At 38.5% G+C, this 23755-nt stretch overlaps 1 protein-coding gene across 1 annotated transcript in view; it reads right to left on the bottom strand.

The window, feature by feature from the left end:
* Nucleotides 1-23755, bottom strand: part of PTPRN2 (protein tyrosine phosphatase receptor type N2) — a 637318-nt gene that overhangs the window by 547082 nt on the left and 66481 nt on the right. The window lies entirely within an intron of this gene.

The raw sequence follows: 23755 nt of genomic DNA, 5'->3' as shown, positions 1-23755 counted from the left end.
TCCCTGCTACTGGAGCTGTCCAAATGGTGAAAACATGGAAGTATGCAAGAGGTGAATATATTGATTATTCATTTATATAAACATATATCATACCTGAAAATTAACATGTTTACAATTGCTTCCTATTGAATTTTTAAAAAAACAAACAACAAACCACAAATCCCTAAGTCCAGGTGTGTGTTCACTACAATCTCTATTGCAATTACAGGTCTAGTTAGTTTCCTAATCTGCTTTCCGAGAACTTAAACTGCTGTTTAACTTAAATTTAGGTGCCAGTTTCAATGCAGATGTTCAGCTTTCTGCTTCGTTTAAGGATTTGCAGTTACATCCTGTAGATTTGTTCTTAACTGTCAGCTCTATTATCAATAAAGCAGAACTAAATTCTGGCTCAGTGTCATCCCTGCCTTCTCGAGTTATGCATGAACCTGAGTTTTTTGTCTGTTTGGGAAGAAAAACAGCTGCAATATGGGAACTTAATTTATTGAAAATGAAAGAAAATTTTAAGACGTTAAGGAGTTTTTTTTTTTTAATTTGAGCTTCTATATCTTAATAAAAATTTCTTTATTTTTATATAAACTTTATGTGTTTATACATGTATTTGTTGGGAATTTTTAGGTATTTGGCTTTGGTTTGTTGGTTTTGTTTTGTTTTTTTTTTTTCATTTGCAACACCTGGTCATTCAATATGCAAACCTTGCTAAATTTAATTATGATACTGTACACCTGCACTTTGTTCTTTTGCCAGAAGGCATCCCTTCCTGAAAATAAAAAACTAAAAAAATAAAATAAAGGAGAATAAAAGCTGACCCTTCACTTCTGAAGGTTTGTGCTTTGGCATGGCTGCCCCTTGCATTACCAGCAAGATATTTTTCACTTATTAAATTATTACAGGTTTAATTTCAGAAAAATTCAAGTAATTCCAAGGAAGACAAATGATAACCAGCTTGTAGATACTTGTAAAGATTTAAGTTTTAAATTTTGGCACTATACTGAAGCAATCCAGAGCCTACCAAACGTGTCAGGAGTTAAAGGCATTGCACAGTTGGCACTTCCCACACTGGGACAGACACCTGGATTTGGGGTTTTTCATTATATCATTGTACTGGGGCTTAACAACCTTTAATATTAAGACGACAGGTTTATATAAAAGTGATCTGATGAGTCCTGTCCAACCTTTAGGGGACAGAAACAATCTCCCTTACATATGACATGTAACAATCCCAGCTAGAGAGATCAGCAGATGCCTGGACAGAGAGACTGATTTTTCTTTTCATTGCTGAAATGAAAAGATGAACCCAACCCTAAGTAGCCTGAATCCTCTCTGAAAAGCTTTTCCAAAACTTTCTTCAAAATTCAAATGAAACCATAAAATCCAGTTTAAAATATATTCACCTATTCTAATACTACTGAAATCCATTGAAGCTTGGCCAAAGTTCCAGGCCCATTTCATTGCCCAAACTCTGATCCACAGAATTTCCAATTGTGCACTAGACTTACATGTTTACAAGTCTTATTCACTGCAAGATAAAAGTAGCTAGTTAAGTAGCTGCATCCTCCTGCACCACACACCTTACAGTGAGTCAAGCACACCAAAATGATTATGTAATTTAATTACACCCTTGGATAATCTCTTTGAAGGCAGGTTGCACTTTTAGAGATTGAAATCCACGTAAAGCCTTCACAGAAGTGCCATGAGTCCAACACTCATTGCACAGACACACACATTGGTTCTGTCTTCTGCTAGGACCAAGCTGGGCTGTGAGGTGAAGAATTTCAGTTATCTCCCATTTTGCATTCTTAGCTACAAATTTAAGCAACAGCAACAAAATCTATTTCTAGCAAATATTAAACCTCCACATATTCTCAAAGCAGAAAAAGTTTAACACAGTGCCTTGTTTGTAAACAAAAAAAGCTCAACTCTTACATAGAAGTTCCAGTTTATTTTTATAGAGGCTGTTTCCATTTTACAAAAAGGCTCCTCTTTCGAGGAATGACTAGATATTTTAATAGTACAACTATTTATTCCCTAATAACATCATTAAAAGGACACATTTACTCTGTGAAGAATGCAGTCCAGCCAAAATATGTTGTTATTATTATAGATAATGGTTAGCTTTTCCATGTTCCCAACTGTGTGTTAGGTTGCTGACTCAAACACATTTAATAAATGACTGTAAAGGCTTGATTTATTGCTAAAGTCTCTCTTAATTACCTCTGCTGGAAAAAAAAAAAAATTAATTTCATTTCTACCTTCTATTCATTTATACTATTTAGTTTTAATGTGGAAAAATTGAGCATTTCAAACCCCGCACTTCCCATAGCAGCATGTGAACCACAACACAGAAGACAAGTTCATTAAACTCCATTATTTCAAATGAGGTTGCAGAATAGTAGGAGCAGAGGCCATGGCTCAGACCTCTGCAGTGAGAGCCGAACTGAAATGCCCACAAAGCAGAGAAAAATAATTCTAGTCCTGGAGCTGAGCTAATAAGGAAGCTGCTCAGCCTCACAGGTGAGGCAGAATTGCAGGCAGCAAACAGAATTCCCCAAGCAGTGTTTCGGGGATGCCTGCCACTCTCCCTCACCCAGCTATGAAGGCATGGTCCTTATCCACCAGCCAAACTTACTGAATTCCAAAGGACCCTAAAACCAGAGAAGAAAGGTCTGACCCAAAAAGACCACCAGGTGCTCATGGTTTGGGAGAGAGATGAGACAGGAATCACCCTGGTGCACCCTGAATTGCACCCTAAAATTCACCTCTGAGGAGAGCTGCTTATGTCAAACACAGCACAACGACACCACACAGCTGCACAGGATCCAGTTTCATGGTCACCTTCATTTTGCCAGAAAACAAAAGGGTTTGTGTGTTGCCAGCATAATTTGGTGTGCTTACTTTGCAAAGGTAAATAGTAAATGTAAAGGAAAATCTGGAATTAGTGAATGCAGCACAGTATTCACAGAATTCTGGCAAAGTGCTTAATTTCATGAAAATTCTGTCACAGAAGGCTTTCCCCTCTGACTGCACTGTGCATTGTTTCCTCAGCTCAATTTTTGTGCCATTTACAAAGTAAAATGGACAGGGAATTAATAATTTACATGCTTATGTTGATATCATTACTCTAACTCTCCTGTTGAGAAAAAAATGCAAAACAAATTAATACCTGAATTCGTCACAAAAGTAGCTGCATGTTTGGCACAATTGATTTTCTCATTTTAAATTAAGATGAATGGTTTCAGATGGATTGATCCAAGATTTTTTTTTTTTTTTTTTCATTTAAGGTATTTTCCAAACTTCATAAAGGTACATTATACATGCTAAAAGTACAACCCACCTCCACTTCTAGTGTACAGTTTTCTTCTTCATATGCAATACAATAATCTCATGCATGAGAACCTGGAAGGTGGAAACAGTCCCTGGGAGACATTTATATTTAGTTCAAGTGTCTTACTTGCTAAAAGAGCAAGCATTGCAAATTAAAACATTTACTATATAGGTGGAAATATGGCTGCTGTTACTCTTCAAAATGTCTCTCAGAAACACAGCATTACATCCAAAGATTCTACATGCCATGTTAAACACTGAGAAAAGAATAAAACTTATATAGGTTATACTCCTTAAGTCAGTCCTTTGTACCTATATGTTATGAAGCACTATTTTATCCCTCTAAAACTATTTCCTCATTCATCTCTATGTAGCTTTAGAGGGTGTGAACTGAATTCTTGCTGAATAAAGTTTTTGTGAATTCAAAAGTAGTATTTCCTTGTGGCTTTCCACTATAGCAGCTAAGATAGACTGCAAGATACAGCCATAAATGAACATGCATAAGCAATTCCAACAGCCTTAGCAGGAAATATTCTCCCATGTGGTTCGAGTTGGGTCTCTAATGGTTATTACACACTCTCCATTTCTGCTGATTTATACGACACACACTTGGTATAACTTGGCGCTGACACAAACCCGAACAAGCTTTTGATAAACACATCCTGGCACCGCAGAAAGCTGTCCCATTACACACTTGTGCTAGCATGAATTAAACAACTCATTTCTGTATTGTTTGTGGTCTCCTACCACCTAGTTAGAGAGCTGCATTTTGATCTCTAACATTGTACACTGCCAACAAAAAAAACACCAACTTGAATCCTCACCTCAAAACCTGAAAACCCAGTTACCACATGAGGGCTTCAAGAACAGAGCTTCCCCACTCACACCCCTGGCTTTCCCAAACAGAGCTAAATAAAGACAAATGGAAAGCAGCGGTAAAAAAAGGACAAGCCCAAAATGACCCGCTACCCTTTTGAATCCACTCCTCCTTTGGCACTTGTGACTGATGGGTTGTTAATTAACAGCTTCCTCACACCATTACAAATCAGTCAGAGCTCACTGACAGTTTTCCAGCTCTTTTGGCAAGGCAGTTCCTTGCCTGTAAACTGGTGCCTTCTGCAGGATTTGCTGCCCCTGAGGAAAGGTGCAGCACAGCCACGACGCCTGGGCTGCTCTCCAGTCAGCTCATCCAGAGATGCTCACAGTGAGCTCATCATGCCCAAGCCTCTCAGCCTAAGGTTTACTTTTCAGTCTTGTGCCTTTCTCTGGCACAGGTACAAAATGTTTTCCACACAATCTGCTCATCTATGATATAAGCGGGGTCAGCAAAATGTTACATCAAAGTAATTCACACCTATTGGTGCTGAATTACCAATAGGGAACACATCAGGACCAAGATGAAGCTATCTACAGCCTTCCTCAGGTGAACAACCCTTCTGAGAGGTTCCCCTTGCTGCACATGGAACTGCCAACCACACACAATAAAAAGACTTACCAGGTACCATTTACTCCAGCTATCTCTGAACACTTAAATGCCAATTACACTTGCTCTAATGATATAACAATCCTAATTTTAAGAACTCAGCTCTGCAGCCTTCTAATAGGTTGCTTTTCTATTAAAAACAAAACCAAAACTCAAACAAACAAAAAACCACCAAACCCTACCCCCTCCCTCCTCCACCCAAACAACACAAGTCATCAAGTCTTTCTTAAGTAACTGAACCAAGATGGGTTGTGGGGAGAGGTGGCTGGTTTGTTGTGCTTTTAAAACTTGAGTTTCAAAATTCCCTTTCCTTGCGCAATTTCAGGATTCACCACAATGGCCCAGACTACGAATTCTGCCGTTGAATCAGCCCTGCCCATGACACCTTCAGTGACGTTCACAGGGCACCTTTGGATCCTGAGCTGTGGCTCCTGTGCTCTCCACTCTTACACCTGCTTCTGAGGGATGCCTGCCTCGGCAGGGTACAACAGGGGGAGGCTGATGAGGAGCCAAGAGACAGAGACAGAGCTGCACTAAGGCAGAAAGTAAAAGGTCAGTACTCAAGGAGGGACTAATGAAAGGGAACAGGAGGAGAGAACAGTTCATTCTGGGGCAGAACATGCTGTTTGCTATTTTAAATTTCATGTGAATTATTTTCTCTTAAAATAAATTATTGCAGGTTGTTTTTTTTTTTTCAAGATGACAGTACTGCTACACAATTTCCTTTTCAGTAAAAGTAGTCCTATTATAATAAAAAACTATGAAATAAAACCCCACTAAATAATTATAATGCAAAACATTGCATTTTGCTGAAACATTTCATTTCCCCTCTACTACCACCCAGGAAAATATTAAAAAATTGTAAAATTATTGATGAATTTCAGCAGTTTTAAGCTTTCCCTACTTTTATTTGTAACTATTTCTCATAATAGCAAATAAAACATAAAATTTTGATCATATAAGGCTTTATTCTGCCTATTACTGACCATGAATGAACAGCTACTTAAAATAGTTTGCATATATTTGTAACACCTTGAAAAGTGCTGACAGATCCTTAACAACAACCGACCCCCTAAACACCTCTCGTACAAATTCATCTGTTTAATAAGAATGTCCTCTAATAAGGAGGTCAGAGAACTGCAAAGCAAACAGGGCAGCTCTGCTGCTGCTACTGTTCCCTAGACAATATTCCTATCTCATACAAGATAACCATTATACTATATACACCATTATTAGAAACAAATTATTTTAGATGTACATTTTCTGGATACTGAACACTGATGTATTTTTTTCTTTCAATCTGTTTGTTAAAGCCATACTCTTAGATGTGAGCACTGCATCTCTGTGGACTCTCTGAAAACAGGTCCTTAATTAATCTATGATTATTACAGCAGAATAAACCTATGTATGGGAGAGGGAAATTAGTGCCAGGACTGTCCCCTAAAAGGCACAGAAATATTGACTGACTATCAACAAGGTAAAGTTATGCTCCAAATTATGCTCCCAAAGTACTTTCAACAAAGGTATTTTGATGGTTTTCAGGTTGGTGTCAGAAAACAAAATATATATGGAAAGTACCACCTCTGCTCTGTTCTTAACATGGCTGCAAAGACCTCGTGCTGTGAGCACATCTCCAGCCACAGGAGGATTTCTCAAAGGCACATCACCAGCTTGGCAGGGACAACCTGCAGACAGGAGATGCCTCCCACCAGCAGCACAGAAATGGGCACAATCCAGAGGAATTTCAGGAGCCAGATCCATGCCCCCATGACCCAAACACAAATTCTAGCCCACCTGGGAATCGTACTCCGATAGCCAGAGATGGGCTGCAAATCTGTGTCTTTGCTGGGTCAGGAAAGGAGGACATTCTCCAGAGCAAAAATGGGATTTGTGCTTCTGCTCATGATTTTCTGATAATCTAGATCATCATGGGTTATGGAGCTGTGTGAAGGGCAGGACACACTCTTTAAGCTGGGTTTAAATCCCAGTATCACCTTAGCTCTGTGCTCAAGGGTTTCTGAGGTCAGCATACAGGACCCCACAACATCAGACCTTTGTCTAACCACTTCAGACTGGCACAAAGGTCACATGCAAGCTATGTATGGACACATTAACCTGCCTCTGCTCAAGCAGAAGACACAACCCAGCTTAATAATCAATCCTGTTCCACCTTTTTTCAATGAAAACCAAAGTCTGAAAACTTGGGGTATTCCTGGGATGAAAGCAAGAGGCACACACCAGTGGCCAGACAGGTTTTCATAAGGTGTGTCAAGCCCAACAGGAAAACCTCTTCATCCTAATGCCCACTGCACTGCACAGCCCACATGGGATATGACCCTTGCAGGGTCCAAGGTGAAAAGGTGACCCCACATCCTGCCTGCACTCTGAGATGGACAATCCAGCCACAACAGTCATGGAACAGAAAAAAAACAAGTGCTGCTTTCACATTACCAATATTTCTGACCAGAGAAAGGGGAAAAATAAAAGGCAGGGACTCATGAGAACAGCCAGACTGCCTGCTTTTGCTCATGAAGATGCCAGGGAAGATGAGCAAGGACCATCTGCAGGTTGGAGACAGCAGCCAGGAGTCTCAAACAATGCTTAGGATTTAGAAAGGGCATCCTGGCCACAACAGCACAAATAAGGTGGATTTGAAAGAACTGTATCTGCTGAGGCCATGCCCAAAACCAACATCTTGCCCAGCCAACAACTTCTTTTAAATATGAGTTTTCAAAACCTGTAGTAACTATATCACAGACACGGATGACACAAACATTACACTAACTTCTCTTTTGTGTAGTCAGAGAACATCTCAATTCTTTGACTTTTTGCACATCATGTGTGTTCCATTTTTATTTAGCTTACAAGTACACATAAACATTATTGTAATACAGGTAGCATGACACACATACAAATAAATAAAAACCACATTTCAACAAGTTGTTTCTAAGACATTAGAAAACTTTTTTTTTTCCCCTGGTGTACCGGTGACCTTACACCTTACAGAGATCCCAAATACTTTTGAAAAAACAATAAAGTATCAGTCACTGCTGCCTCTTGCAGCTGATGCTGAATCATTCTAAGCAGCAAAGGTTTGCAGAGTTGCAAAGGTCCACACAAATACTGTAAAACTTTGCCATCTTGAATTGCCTTTCTACGTATTGGTGATTTTGTTATTTCTTTTCTTTTTTATCTAACAGCTCTACCAAATTCTCAGAATATTCTGTGGCTATGAAATTCTTTGCTACCTCTACTGCCTATTACCAAAACCACATCTGAATCATCAGATTTCCACATCCTATTATGTTATTATTCCTTGCTATTGCACACCGATTTCACCGATTCACTTCCATTCTCTGACAATTAATTTTAATGGGAAAGGTACATGGATAAATGTATGACAGATGAACCAGCATTTCTAGCTCTCTCAGGCTAATCTTAAGCATTACAATTTCTTTGGATTTCTTTTCTATCACACATAACGCCACTACATCTGGTAATTCAATTATGTCACAGGAACAAAAAGAGAACACACATCAAGTATTAGAAATTCAGTACTAAAAGATACTTTTGAAGCCATATTATTGTTACTCAAGCTTGCCTTAAAGCAAGTATTTCTAAGAGACAAAATTTGTTAGATTAGTGAGCTCACCTTTGCAACTTCCTTTCCTACCAGTTTCACATTGTCTGCCACTGTAATAACGCTGGACATGCCAAGAAGGCCATTAGGTAGTTCTGGAGTAGAACTTGTCATCTGGCTGTATCCATTCATCCAAAATTTCCCACACTATCAATGGAGCTGCCTTTATGGCACCCATCCACCACTCCACATTGGCACCAACCCCTGACAGAATACATTGCTGCTTAAGTAATGGGGTTTTTCTGCAGACTCACAGGTTATGTTGCTCCATTTATGCTTCTCTTTGCAGTAATTTCTGTCCTGACCCCAACACTGTGGGGCTGTCACTCGAGCCTCTCCTGCTACCAGCTGTACCCTGCTCGCACCCTTCCACCTCATCTGGCAACCTAACAAGGGCACCAGGCAAAGAGATGATTGAGAGATTGCCTAATTCATCCAGTTGCTGTTGAACCACTGCTGGTGAGGGCAAGGCAACAAGAACAGACTAAACCTGTCTAAACAGGAGTGGTGATAGGCAGAGGCAGACAGAAAACAAACCCGCTGTGCTGGCTACTGCCTTTACCCAGCACTGGTGACCGACAGACTCTCAACTGCCCACAAATCAGGTGAAAGTCATTAAAATACAAACAACCACTTCAACTCATCACATAATTTTTCCTTTGTTGACTGACTAGGAAAACAAACAAGCAACAAAACCAAACTGACCTCCCACAACACCTACAGGACAAAAGGGATGTGCTTACAAGTGCTGGATGTGCCTTTTCTGACATGTTCTTGGGTAAGCTCCCACTTTAGATAAAAATTTAATTTGCTATTTTTTCATACTTCTTTTTATCTCAGAATAAGACTTCAAAAGGATACAAGAGATTCAGGAAAGGAAACTTTCTTCTCTCTATGTGTCTATCTTGGATTATTTTCCAGTCTTCTGGCACTGAAGCTCGTTCATTTCTCCCAAGACTTTTGGCCCTTTCCCTACACAAGCACCCTTGATCCAAATGAGCAAACAGTGGCTCATGGAATAAAATTAGGGACCAATTCTATAAATTATTTTTCCCAAGTACCTTGTACTTTTCCCCCTCAAAATGCAAGTTTCCTATTTTAAAAGTAAACAGTCTTGTAAAAAATGAAAATAAAATACTTGGTATATTTTTAAATTATAATAAATTATGGATTGATTTAAACATAAAATAAGAGTTAAAGGCTATTGACAGAAGAAAGCATGTAGATCTTAGTTCTGAATATATACTAAAACCCTCATTAGGTTCCATTTTTTACAGTTTTTTTCTTGAGAGTTGCTGGTGAGGCATAGTTGAACCAAACATTATTTATCTTTCAGGTCCATATAAGCTTTTAGAAATGCCTAAGCTACTCATATACCCTGACAGTTGACTCAAAATTCAAGACCTAATGCAGTAATATGTGTGGCGGGCTCCTTTGAACTTAGAGAAAAAATTCTGAAATTAATATTAGTTTGGGTTAGCAATTAGTTTGGGTTAGCATCCCCACAGATTTGGGGATGGAAGCAGAGTATAAGGGAGTGTCAATGGAACCTGTGTCCAAAGTTTACCTGTAGAGATCCGGTATGCTCAGCAATTTCTGTGATTTTGACTCACCTGGCTGCTGCAGAAGACAGCAGGTAAATTTATGTGAGCACCCAAGAGAACCAGGTTCTTTATGCCAGTCTTGATGAAGCAAAAATAAAAATCACTTACACTGATTTCACCCCCCCACTCCACCCTCAGCATTTCTCCATCGGTGTCCTTTTCATGTCTTCTCCTAACCCAACTCCTAGGCTCCTTTCAGTGCTCCAGAGTTCCTCAGCTATGGAGGCAAAACTAAATTTAACTGTTGGTGACACCCTGGGAAGGAAGGGTGAGGATGCACATGGGAAGCAGGCTTGGAGGAAGCCAAGGTTTCCCCAGACTTTCATGACCTTTGGGATTCCCTCATCTCTTCCTCCGTCCTGTGCATGCCTCCAGGCTCCCTCCACAATCCTAAAGAGCCTCATTTTCCCCATTCAGGATCTTTTCAGCAGCCCCACACTTGATTTGCAAAATAGTCTTCCCTCCAGTAGTAACCGCTGCTGACAGAGAGGATGCCAGGCTCTGGCAGGGAGAAAAGGTGTCAGGTCACAGTCAGACTCTGCTCTGATGAGGCAAGGACAGCATGGCCAGACACATAAAAACGCTGAACTGAGGGGCTCTGGGGGACAGAGCTCACTGTGACCCAGGTGAAAGAACGAACTACAACTTCTGCTGCCCCTGTCCCCAGCGCCAAATCTGCTGCAAGGACAAATGAAATCAGAACATCTCATCATCCCCTTCTCAGCCTTGAGAGAATGAGCTGCATTCCTCAGGTGAGTCTAAAGTTGATTCAGATATTGTCAACGGCAAAAGATGAAATTATGAGTTGTTTAAGTCTCACTCAGATTCTTTTTCACCTTCCATAAAAACAGCCACTAATTAACATTTTCAGAGTTACTCCAAGTGCAGTAGTGTAAGGTGGGGGGACAGTCAGCTCTGGGCACACAAAGCTCAGACCTGTGCAGAGCACAGACCCAGCCCTGCCAGACAGCACGGCTCACAGGCACAGGCAGTAAACAAGTAGAAATAAATCAGTCTGTTCCCCCAAAAAATTGCTGCCACTTGAACTGCAGTAGCTCACACACTGATACTGTAGATAATTCGGTTTCATCTTGATTACAACCTGTATTAACATCCAAAGTAATAAAATCTTTCACTTTCTCATTTTACTGAAGCCGAAGGACAAACCCTCTGCAGTGACATATGGCTCTGCTCCTCTGCAAGTATGTTAGACTGCTTACAAAATCTCCTTGTCTAGCAAAGGATAATGCTTTTTAAAATAAATTACCTGCATTAATTTGTATTTCCCACCCAGAAAACCTCACATATCATCATAATCGTCTATCTATACAGATATATGAGTTTCTCACATTGTTTGCACTTTTTTTTCACCTTTAATCGGGTGATTTCAGACTATGTCATTGATTATATAGCTGTAACATGCAATCTTTTCCAGCACAAGAGTCAGTTTGAGGCTCACAGACTACAGAGCAATTCCCACATAGTTCAAACAACATCGAGAACAGTCTAGGGGACATGAATTGAGATGAGATTAAGTTTTGCAGGACTTTGAAAATAAGAGATATTTCATATCCGAATACTTAAGTACAACTTTCAACCTCAGGGGATTTGGTATTACATATAGATTTTATATTTTATTTTTTAATCCAAAAGCTTTCTCTGTAGCGTGTGTTGCACTGTTACATAAACTTAAATACAAACATAAATACGCCGTTGCATAAACTTTGGGATACTCCCTTTGGTTAAAGACTCTCCTGCTCTTTCCCTGGCTGCATAATTCCTCCCCACACCCCTGCAAGATGACCAGCTGCCATGGGGAGAGCAGAGACTATTCTAGATCACTGTTCTAGGAGCAAGAACTGACACTCCCAGCTCTGGGAGGCAGAGACAAAACCATAGTCCCCAACCTCCTGCAGGAGATCTCTAAAAATGGCTCCTTGTAAGATTTCTTTGTGGCCAGGGACCAGATTTCATTTTTGTGTGATGAGAAGGTATTTCTCTGCTTGAGGAGGCAGGTTCAGATTAAAAAAGGATTAGACAAGAAAAGGTGAAAATAAATCTATTTATGTCTCCACTTGTTTTTCCATCTAAAAACTATACTTCTGAAAATATCCGATTTCAGATGAAGAAAATTCTGTTTATTCAGTGTTTTTAATAAAACATCTTCTACCTGTGCCAATGACTTTTAAACACCAAACAGGATGTGAACTGCATGACATATAGAGGTGGATTTTGTTTAGCAAATGCTTAATGTCATTGTCATGGTTCCTAAGAAGGCAGCCTGCTGCAGTGGCACTGAAATTTGCAATTACTGCAGCTTAATTAACAAATGCCCATTTCCCGTTTACGTCTACTATGGAGACATTCAAGTTTAAAAAAGGGAAATATTTATTCCTGTACCACTGTCCTTGAGTGAAATGCATGGTGAAAGCCCCTAAGCTGTGGAAATTTTGAACTATCATTTCCTTTGGTCTATGACGAACTACTGAAGTCATTCTCCCCATAACTGGGGAGAAATCATGATGTATTATTTGAGCCAGCTGATCCTGCATCATTTGTGGGAATCTTGTCTAAGCAAAGCAGGAAGGAACCACAACATTAACTTCACAAGCCATTGCAGCCCTGTGAAACCATGTCACGTTTTAACCCAGCCAGAATTTAAGCACCAAACATCCACTTTTCACTGCCCCCACCCCAGCAAGGTCGGGGGGGGAAGAGAATCAGTAGGGTAAAAGCAAGAAAACTCCCGGGTTGAGACAAGAACATCTAAATAATTGAAATAAATTAATAATAATAATAATAAAAAATAGTAATGAAAAGAAAAATAACAAATCCAAGAGAATTAAACCCAAGAAAGATGAATTATGCAAATGGAAATGCTCTCTCACCGCCCACCTGCTGATGTGCAGCCAGTCCCTGAGCAGCAGCCCCCAGGTTATGACATTGTGGGGTGTGGGACATGTCTGTGGGCAGCTGGGGCCAGCCCCAGCAGCTCTTTTGCTCCCCAGACTCCTCCCTGTGGGGTCATATGAGGAGCAGAAGAGGCCCTGATGCCATGCAAGCCCTGCTCACCAGCGCTGAGAACATCCCTGAATTACCAGCACTGATTCTGGCACAGATCCATAACAGCCCCATACCAGCTACTGTGATGAAATTTAACTCCAGCCCAAGCCAAGACACTGTGGCCTCTTCAGAATTCAAGAATTAGTTAATGTGTTGGCTAAGAGATGCCTGAGGTAAAAGAAGAATGCTTTCTGTTAGACTGATTCTTTCCTCAGATTTTTGAGATGAGATAGCATTTTTGAAGCTCCAGTTTTCTGGCCTTCTAAAATATGCCATTAACCTCTATGCCAGTCATAACTTATTTTCAATTACCATGCCAACAAAATACATTGAGACCAGTAAATCTTTTTTGGCATTGTATGTGAAGGGTAATATTTCACAGAACAAGAAAATAATTTTAATCAATGACCTTATTCCTGAGAGGGGAACGACCAAAATTTTGGGGCTAGTATAAATCTCTTGAGATATTTGAAATAAAGCCCAGAGAAAAGTCCTGACTTCTAATTGGGTATGCAGTGGATCCAGAGACACGAAATGGGCACTAACAGCCTGATTACCTTTTTAGTGAACATGGATTTATAATTTGTACTGCAACATTAAGCATGTCCATCAACCCTTTGCCACTGAAAAAAAAAAAATAGTGCTGAAAGAGGGATCCTTTTCTGCCCAAACTTCCTTCAGAGCTCTCCATTCCTTCAGTTAGAAAAATTTCTGCCTCAAGTGTTTGGGTGGGGGAGCTCTAACCGGAGAAGCAGAAAGACAATGGAGAAAAGAAATCTTAGTATTAGACAAGTTCAAATCTTTGTAACAAAAACCACTGTGTGGAAGTTTGACACCAAAAGTTAGATTTACCATTGCAAAATTGAAATTAATAAAAAAGAATTTGAGTCATGGAATAGGACTGGTATTTCTCAAGTGTATATTGATCCATTTTTGTCCAACCACTATTCAGAAAAACTTTTAAGTAAGGAAAAAATAAGTGAAAGAGTTTTAAAGTCCAATAATTTCAAAGCAATCGTTCACCAAACACATCAATCAAAATTACAGGTAAAAATTGAGAAGACACTTTTCTAACAGATACTGTCAGTGAAAGAAGTTTGTTCGATTAATTTACTCAGCATAAGCCATCACCAAAATTCCACTAATATGAAGACAAGCCGTCAACAAAGTAGGAAGCCTTAATTATTGTAGAAATCTAGTAAATCTACACATCTCTAACTTGGAAGTGGAACAGCATCCTAGAAAAAGAGATTAAATCAGAAGACTAACGATCGACTAATATAAATTGGAAAGATTTGGGATTTTTTTTTAAGTCAGTAAAGAAGGAGCAGTCAAGTTTGCTACTTAAATCTGGAAAATTAATTAAAATTTAAAAACAACCACCTTGAAAACCACTCCTCCTCCAAAGAAAACAAATCAATTTAATTTTAGAAGTACAGAAGCCATTTAAATGCTTCCACTGTGACTGGGTATTGCAGATTGCTTTAAGTGTTCAATAAGCCATGAAACTATTAGCAGTCTTGCCATCCAAAAATCCATTCATCAAATTGTCCCCCAATACTTTTCTTATCTTAACCTCACAGAAAGAGAGATGCAGCAGCATAATGTGGAATAAAGAGAAAGGACTACAGGATAAAGACAAAAATCTGAAGGAAGGTCTCAATAGTTTTCAACTCCCCTCAATTTATTTTTCCCCACCAGTACATCATAGTTTCTGGTTGGGTAATAGACCACTTTCTCATCTACTATAGTTTATGATAGAGAAAACATCAATTGCAGCTCAATAACAGACATTGTCTAAATAAATAGACATTTTTGCCAGTGCGCAGCTGTTCACAATCATGCCTGTCCTGTCACTTCCAGGAAAAAAACTAAGATGATACAACCTTATCTCCAGAAGATTCAGTGAGATAGTGCAGTTGAAAGTCTAAATACAATCTTTAGAGGGCTAACATTAAATAGATTAAATTAGGTACACATTTTAAACCTTATCATAATATTGCAAATTCATTACTAACACAAATGTTTACTACATTACATTAAAAGCATTTTGCGTTCTACCTTGAAGAGTTACGAGTCCAAACACTAAATGTTGTATTCCCTTATTTGGCCTCAACATCCACTGCTGTTACCAGCCTTAAATCACACTGATCCTACCACGGGGCACTAGAGGAACATGCTGACATAGCAGCAAAAACCACCAAATACTCTCAACTTATGCAGAGCAGCAGCCAAAGCTATTTCAGTAAAGACCAAATTACAATAAATAGTTTGGGACCATAAAATATATTTATTGGTCTGTCTACCTCTAGAGCAACTTTTGTTGCTGTTGCTATGGGGTTGGAGGGAATGGAGGAAAACTCTGTTTAAATTAGAGGCTTGGAATGTCATATAATGCAGGATGACTTTTCATTAACAGACTTTACCTGTTAATCAACAGCACCATAATTAGTTCACTTTCAGGTTGTTCTTGTTTACTAAATGACGACATATAACAATAAAAGCCTCTCACAATTCTTTGTTACAAAACATTTGTTCTAAGCACTAGAATAAAGAGAGGATATATTTTCTCATTCACTTTGGAAGAATCAATCCAAATCAAGGACTCTGAATAGTAGGTACACAACCTGGGAAAAAAACTTCTACAGTCTTTATTTAAAAATAATTTATTTTTAAAAAGCAGATGTTGAACCTCTTTAGTACATCTATTCTAAACAATCATGGTAATTAAAAGGTATTTTTGTATATTACATATTTATTTTTTTCATGTGCATATAAACTCGCATCTCCTTTAGAATATTGTAAAGTAATATCTTTCTCCTTGGCTTCTTACTTGACAAAACAGATGTCAAGAATTACAGCATATATTTTTCACACACAAGCTGTCTTGAGACAAAACAAATCCCTATTTCATGCAGACTCATCACTTTTGCTCTGCTGCAATAGATGCACTTTTGGGTGAACCATGTTGTAAGGTTTTCTATTCATTTCTCCTATAGCCTCTGAGAAGCTACTTAGCCAAGACCACAACATCCTCCCCCAAAAAACCATAAATATATTTTTCCTATTATGTTTACTGTCTAAAGGCAGACTGAGAGTCAAAAGACTATTAGTGCCTGTCAAATGCTATGAAGTCAGAAACAAAATTATGTCCACTAAATGATTCTTGGAATGCAACAGCAGTCAGGTGATGCAAAATTTGTGCAGCAAACAGGGGGAAGGATTTTAGAAGAACATTTGAAGAAAAAAAAAGCCAGAAAAACAGGGGAAAAAATGGCATCTGCTGCACAGAAAAACTTGTAACTGTGAAGAATTATCCAAAAGAATGTTATTCAGAATATACTTAAGAAATCTACAGCTTTGCCTCCTACACACTCAAGAAAATGCAGAGTAGTCAAGTCATTCATTAATGTCCTTGCAAAATTGCTACATTTCAAAAATATGTTTGACTCACGACCTCATGTCTTATGCTTATGTACTGTTAGACAGCATTACTGAAGTTTTCAAAAAGAAAGATACAAGCAGCATGAATATTTTAAGAAGCACAATTTTCCCAAGCAGGGGATGGGTTCAAAGTTTTCCAGTCTGTCTTCTTTTAGACATTCCCATCAGTCCCCTCAGTTAATTACCAAAGTACCTCAGTAATTAATCTGATTGACCCAACTAACCACGGCTACACTGAGACAATGGTCACCGATATTTAGGGGGGACAAAAGCAAACACCAGTTTCCCTTCTGACAGAGAACAGATGAAGCTCAAAATAAGCAAGAAGTTAAGCACTTCATCTTTGAAATTACACATTTTTAACCAATTAAAATGTTAAGTAGAAGGTATCCTTTAAATCACAAGACAGTTACGTAGCCATCATTGCCAACACATTTCACATCTCTTTTGACCATTTTATTACTACCTTTTGTTCATAAAAAATTTTATGGGGTTTTGGTTTGTTTTTTTCTTAGTAAAGGTGAACAGTTAAAGAAAAAAAATGTGCCTATTATTCTATTTTTCCAAAAGCTGTAACCCAAACATCTTAATCATCATGAAGTGATCCACATTCGTGAATGTCCCTTGACACAAGAAGAGCACAAACGATGATGGATTTAGAGCAGAGGCACACTTCTGCAGTGTCACTGTAGTGTCAATCTGAAAGGATTCATTTGCTTTCCACCTCATTGCCAGAGCATCATCCTTTGGTGTTCTCTTTTCTCCAGACCACACTGTCCTTTTCAGGTTCTTGTGTTTCATCATTCATAGGCTCAAACCTTACTGAGACTCCCTAATGCCTTTATCAAACAAGCTGAACTTTTCCATGGCCTCTCAAATGTTAAAACATTTTTTTTTCTTGTGTGTAATACAACAGTGAAATAGGGAACGTCCCTGAACGTGCCCACTGAATGTGCTATGTAGCTTACCCAAAGGGAGTTAACAAAAATATCCACCACACACTGATAAGAAACATGATAAAAGCAATATCTCTAATACTCAAATATATTTTCATGGAACATTTAGCATGCTAGTTTAACATACATGTTCTGAGTACCCTAACTTGTGTATGCAATGCCTCGTACACGTCCAAAAAAACAGCAGAAAAATGAGATTTGGTTGGATATTTTTAATTAACACATCTCATAAGGCTGAAGACTTCCTATCGCCTCAAATATTTCAGGGAGAAATACTGTATTTAAAAAAAAAAGAAAAGACAACTCCAAAAATTTCCTAATGTTATTCCTACTTAACATCAGACCATTACATTAGATTTTAGAGATTCATCCACCTTATCACCACAAATGCATAATTTGGAATAGAGAGATACCAGATAACCACGGTTATTGTCCAGTGATGTCAAACCCTCCACCACACACACCTCACATCCCCCCAACCTGCTGGTGGAGAGGTGGAATCCTGTAATCAAAATTCTTGACTCAAACACAAAAGTGTCCCCAAAAATCACTCAAAACTACACTGGTTAAAACACTTCTTTGCAACGCTTGCCCTGGTTCTGCAAAACCCAAGAAAATACATTACCACAACTTACAACCCTGAGAACTAAAGTGTCCTTGTGACAACACAGCAGAGTTTGTGCCTGAGCTCTGAGCAAAATCAGGTCTGTCCACATGAAATAATGCTGTGCAGCACTCAGCAGCTCCAAACTTATTTACTAGCATAAGACATGGGAATATAAAGGATTACCTATGGCTGGGGGGAGATTTATGGCTGCCTCTCATGCCTGGTGCTGAACAGCACACTGCCAGTGAAGCCTGAGTGATGCTTTTCTGCCCTGCAGGAGCTGCACCTTGAGATTCTCCACAAAAAGAACCTCCCCAAATTTTTTTACTGACAGCTGGGGCAGTGGACATCTACAGTGGCATTATCATGCTAAACTCTTTTCCTAAGAGGAGTATAACTCCACCTTTGATCACTACCCCAGTTCTAATGTCAGTTGTGCTGGGTGTTTCCATCCCACTATCACACAGGGAGCTGTTTTAACACCACATTGAGACAAACACAAGACACAAATACACAGTTTGGAAGACAGATAGGGCTTTTTTCAATGAGGGAAAAAAAAAACAACCCACCACACTGTTTCAAAGTAAAGGGGATGAAGTCATCACTGTATTGACATTTTAACCTTAAGACCTAAAATGTTAATTTTTCACCCCCAATACCTCAAATAGATCAGGGGAAGTGAGAGCTAACACGTGGGAGAACACAGGCTAATGGGAAATCGGAAGCTTCCTCCCAAACCATTCATGTAGTTGCTCCTATTACACAATTGTCACATAACCTAATGAAGAACAAGTGTGGGTAAAAAAAAAATTAAGCCAATTTTAATCCTGGTGTTTATTTCCACAGACTTGTTATAAAAGGTGCATGCATTTCCTTAAAAATTATAAAATATTCCTAATAGCTGAGACACCATCTTCATAGTCACAGATTCGCAGTAATATTTAGGTGTTAACTCACCCTTGATTTCAGTTGAATGAGGTGTACAAATACTTCTAAAAATGTGGATTTTCAGAATACCATTATACAATGGCAGATTTTAAGCTCTACTCCTTCTTGAGAGCCACACAAGATTGTGACTTCTTCTGACATTACTTCTTCAAAGTATATTTTAAAAAATTAAATGTCAGACAAAAATGTCCCATTATTTCTTTGAACTGGTATGGAAGAATCGCTGGAAGTAAATCCTAATATTTAAATAATTAGTCAGGTTTTTAATGGAGACATCCATGCCCTCTCATTTATTTCAGAACTGAGGTAAGAAATGACATCAGCTGGTATTTGAACTTCAGTTATTTGTGAAGAATCCCCACATCCTTGAAAAGCACAAAAATTCTATACTAACAATACAGCAAGTGCATGCAGAGGTACCACTTAGTGTTACTCCTCAGAAGTCTGAATTTAGTTATAACAAGCACTGATGCTCACTGAAAGGGCTCAGAAAGCTTAGGCCCAGATTTATAGCGTCATTCGACAAAAATTCAATAGCTTTTGGAGAGCAGTGCCTTGCAAACGCAGACGTTGCCGCAGACATCTGTTAGCTAAACAACGCCGAGGTGCATCTCCCTCTGCAATCCCACCCTACCAGGCAATGGTCTGGAAAACCTCAAAGCATAACACATTAAGTTCAGGAAACCATTTCAGGGATCCTGACTTCTCTCCCTTATCATCTGTAGCACACGTTTACTGTTTATGGCTCATCACCAGCACACGCAATCACTTATATTCCAAATGTTCAAGGAGCTCCGTAGCTGAGGAAGAAAACGTGTTAATATTCTGAACTACCTGCAGAGATCCAGACTTGGAAAGGTTCATGACTTTGTGCTGCAATGCCTGGGTGCCTCTGACACACCGTGCTAACCTAAGTCCCTCCTAACAAGTGCAGCTTGCATACATAAAGCAATATTGATTCAGCTGTGCCGTGCTGTTTGCCCAGCCTTCCAGAAGCACAGCTTCCTCAAACACTGCTGCAGACATCAGACCGTATCTTCCAAGGAGAAGGTTGGTGTTTGTCAGCCAGGCTTGACTTAACGATGCACTCTGCGCCAACGACTGCATTTAATTAACTTTTCTTGCTTGGCCTCACAGAGTTCTTTTCTACTATCTGATCTTGTCTGCATGAACCCCGTTATGATTTCATGCAGGAAGAAGGCTTGCAGCCAGAGCCTCTTTCATACAAAAACTGCCCTGATTTATAAGGGATCTGTTGATAGGAGCAAAGATACCGTGGTATCCACGCCCGCATAAAACACAGCACAAAGCTGCTTTCTGACGCAAAATATCTGGAGATTAAAGCTAAAGGAAAGAATGCCACCCTTCTAAATGAGCAGCTCAAACAGTTTAATAAAGAGAGGAAAGAGGTCAATAAGGGATGGTTATTTTGAAATTAGCACTTATCTGTACCACATGGTGTCTTTCCCAGTGGCATTGCTAGAATTCTATAGCACAATTTCATGAGAAAGAATAAGAACTTGTCTTTGTTTTGCTGTTTTCAAGAGCCAGTTTGTTTAAACTTTCCAACGAAGGAGATATAAGGACTCATGTTTTACATGAACTGCTTTATCTATCACCTAAAATGCAAAACAAAGCATGACATATTCCTACTTATCCGGCTGTACTAAATTTAGTATATAAATACAAGGACTGTTCAAGGGTAAGCAAAGGATTTCTGTCTCAGAGATCCTCTAAAAATTCCTTCTTGATGTCTTTTTCTTTCCTTTTCATACAAACACATTCTAGGAAGGACTGTTAAGGCAAAATTAACACACAGGCAAAGTCTTTTGCTTTACCTTCTTACCCAAACAGCAAAATGTATGTGAACATGTGAAAGCCATGTCCCTCTTTACCCACCCAGATATGTCACTGCACACACCATCATTGCAAATACTATTCCTCATATTAATATTTTCATTCTAGATATCTTCTTTAATTAAGATGTTATTTGCTTTCTATTGGCTCTGTACCAGGTTCTCAGCATTTATTGGAGGGGCAAGCATTTCCAAGCTTATAGTATGCCAGATTACTTTCTATCAGAGTCTGCAGCTCACAGGCATATTCACCTTTCCCACTGAGTCTTTTTAGCTGCAGGCTTTCAAGCTTCAAGCACTTTAGATGGGTGAAAATGTCAGTTTTCCCAACTCTAAGAAAGAAGCAAAGATAAATAAATGACAACTAAGTCATTTTACCTCTCAAAGTCCTGGCTCTGAAAAGGAAGAGTCCAGGAAAAATAACTCAGTCTTTTTGCCTGGCTCATCCTTATGCCATTAAAATTAACATGAAACAATATGTTCCTTTTTAACCACTTGATGAGTCAGTCCAGCTCAGAAAACTGATAAAAGGTTTGTGGAAATAAATTAATATTGCATGAATGCTGCTGGAGCTATTAAACAAACATAAGCAAGAACCCATCGCTAAAGCCAAAAGAGACCTTTACACAATGAGGGAAAGTGGCAGAAAAGTCAACAATCATTATTACAGCAGGTCCTTTACCCTGCAAAAATGGCATGTAATCTAAACAGATGTAAGCAGTGCTTATCTCAGATCTTATAACTCTATTACATTGCTTTTAACAACACAAGATCCATTCTTTCGACAACAATTTTTTCTTCATGAAAAGGAAAATTTATCAAAATCTTTCAGTCAAAATCTCTCTTCAGAAGAAATGAGAAGGGAAGAAGATTTTTTTAAGTGGAAGATAGATTTTTTTAAGCTATGAAATAGCTCAGTTACTGGTGTTTTGGTTATGCTTTTACAAGTCTGATGCATGAAATGCACTTCAAGTCTACAGCTGATGACAGATGTGAGACAGCAAATGTTGTGACTTATGTCTTCAGCAGGCAAACCTAGCTTTATTTCTGAAAACATGGTCAGTTCTGTTGCCTCTGCTGGAGGCAGAGAAAAAGATCAAAATTATCAGCCTTCCTGCAGGAGTCAGGAGCAGATCTGCAGATCACAGATGCATCAAAGGTGCTATAGAAAAGCAGCTGCTGTTTCTTACCCACTTTCACACTGTACTTCAGAAATCCCCACTTGTGTGACAAGAAAGGAGGCAAACCTTTTCATGACCTTGAAATACACAAAGTAAGCTCTGCTTCTGAGCACAGTGACCTCCACAAACTTCAGTTCTTGAGCTTTCAACCCAGCAAAGCACTCACATTTTAATATATCAGAATCTCTGAAAAAATTCAGAGATGCAGGTGAATCAGCAGTTTGGGCAGGAAAAATGTGAAGGACTTCTCAGAAGCAAGAGACCCACTTCCTTTCTGCTACATATAAAAAAAAGTAAATTCTGATAGTTTCTTAGTACTTCAATGTATGATCTTCCAACAATCCTGCTTATTTTCTCAAGAATGGTATATCTCCACCTGCATCAAGGATAGCATTTAAAATACACTCTAGACAACATTTTCCCAGGAACAACAAAGAATAAAATATTTTATAGTTACATTTAATTCATTGACAGAATCTCTGCAAGTATTTTTTTAAAACAAGATCAGACATTAGACAATATTATTGATCAACTGTCTTATTCATTACTGACATTTCTTTAAGTTAGTTGTGCCAAAATATGAGTAGATCTACAGAAAAGGTCCATTCAAATTCAAAGATACAACTTCCGTAATTTAGTTTTAATTTAATGAGTGTCACATGGAGATTTTCCAAACTGAATCTTCGTTTAAGAAAAAAAGTAGAGCAAGGAGTTCGGAATTTATATGTATAGGAACAGCAAAGTGTTCAATGGAGAGATCCCTTGAAGTACAGAAATTTCTATCATCTGTTGCATAAATTCCCCACTATGCTCTGTCTGCCACATTGCTTGCACTGAGGAAGACTCCAGCCTAGGCACTGGAAAACATTAATAGCAAAATTCACCCTGTAGAAATCTGTCACTGCCCTTCCTAGCGTCAATCATGGGAACTGTCAATACAGAATTCTTACAAATTTACATTTGTATGATGTTAAACAGTACTGGAAATTTAATATAATTTCATCTCAAACATCCATTAGATAAACCTTATTAATATCTTAATGTATTAATAGACCTATCTTATTGTTTCTGTGTTTGATGGAAAACAAACTGCTCCTCTACAATGAGGTCACAAACAAAATTTTCATATAAAATATTTAATTTAAAAAATTAACCCCCCTTATTACAGATCTACATATTGCTATATATTTCCATGTCAAAAGACACTATTAAAACTACTCTCTTCCTACTTTCATCACATGTACACATATTTTATAACAGTTATTGTTTCAAAGAACTCTCAAAACATCCTCTGTCCTTCACTGGGAATTAAATTATTTCATATAGCACATTTACAATCTCCAACTATTATTAGAAAACATCTTTCCTACTATTCCATTAGCCTCATCCATATGTTGTGTTGGCTTTTTTGACTTACTGAAAATAAATTATGCAGGACAGCAGAGGAAAGCTGTTTCTGCATAATTCAAGTAAAATCACAGAAAAAGGAAACAGTATAATCAACAACTGCAGTGCTCCTTTGAGACCTTCTTTTTTATTATAAAAAATAGCAATCTCCTGAAGAGGAGACTGATAATTACTCAATATCATTCTCTAAAAAGAAGAACAAACTGAAGGTAACAAAACTGTTATTTTCACCCATATTAAGACAA

This window comes from Hirundo rustica, chromosome 1 (genome assembly GCF_015227805.2).
Source record: "Hirundo rustica isolate bHirRus1 chromosome 1, bHirRus1.pri.v3, whole genome shotgun sequence".
Classification (NCBI taxonomy): Eukaryota; Metazoa; Chordata; class Aves; order Passeriformes; family Hirundinidae; genus Hirundo; species Hirundo rustica.
Note: the sequence above shows the minus strand (reverse complement) of the source record. Positions and strands in the feature narration are given on the sequence as shown.